This window comes from Quercus suber, unplaced genomic scaffold (genome assembly GCF_002906115.3).
Source record: "Quercus suber isolate HL8 unplaced genomic scaffold, Cork oak 2.0 scaffold_97, whole genome shotgun sequence".
Classification (NCBI taxonomy): Eukaryota; Viridiplantae; Streptophyta; class Magnoliopsida; order Fagales; family Fagaceae; genus Quercus; species Quercus suber.
Window position 1 is genome coordinate 28,588 of NW_027069562.1, and position 619 is coordinate 29,206.

A 619-nucleotide genomic window follows, 5' to 3' on the forward strand; every position below is an offset into this window, starting at 1 on the left:
TTCTTTACGTAAACCCAAAGACAATTAATTTGTAGAGTATGGGTCAAAGAACTAGAATTAGCAAGGGATTAATAACAATGGATCATAACCCTTTCAACTGTGCATTGATCAGTTTGTATACATTGATAGTTTGAAACACTCTATTGTTTTTCTTCTCTCTCTTTTCTCCCCTTCTTCTTCCGGGGATCTCATTGACAGGTGCTCCCCTCTATTATATAGTCACTCTTACCCTCATCTCCATCGTCCACGTGCTTCCCATCCATGAACTTGCTCAAGTACCTGTCACGTCAACAGCTTCTTTTCATCTCTGTGTGAGTGGCGGTAGGTTAGGATGCACTGTTCAGAGGTCTTCTCCACATAAATGCGGCCAGAAAAGCTGTTGCAATGCATTGAATACGTGGCAGCAGCCTTTCCCTCAGATATTTCCCCATCCTTATCGTTCCTGAATAGGCTTTGAGCTTATCTTGATCAGGTGGAGTCCTCGGACAGTCATTCAGGCTTTTCCCCTACTCAATTAGTCTCCGATATCATATCAGAGCAAAGCATCTTCCTCGGACAGGAGATGTCCTCCTCGGATTGGAGATATCCTCCTCGGACAACGATGATCCTTCACCAAGAG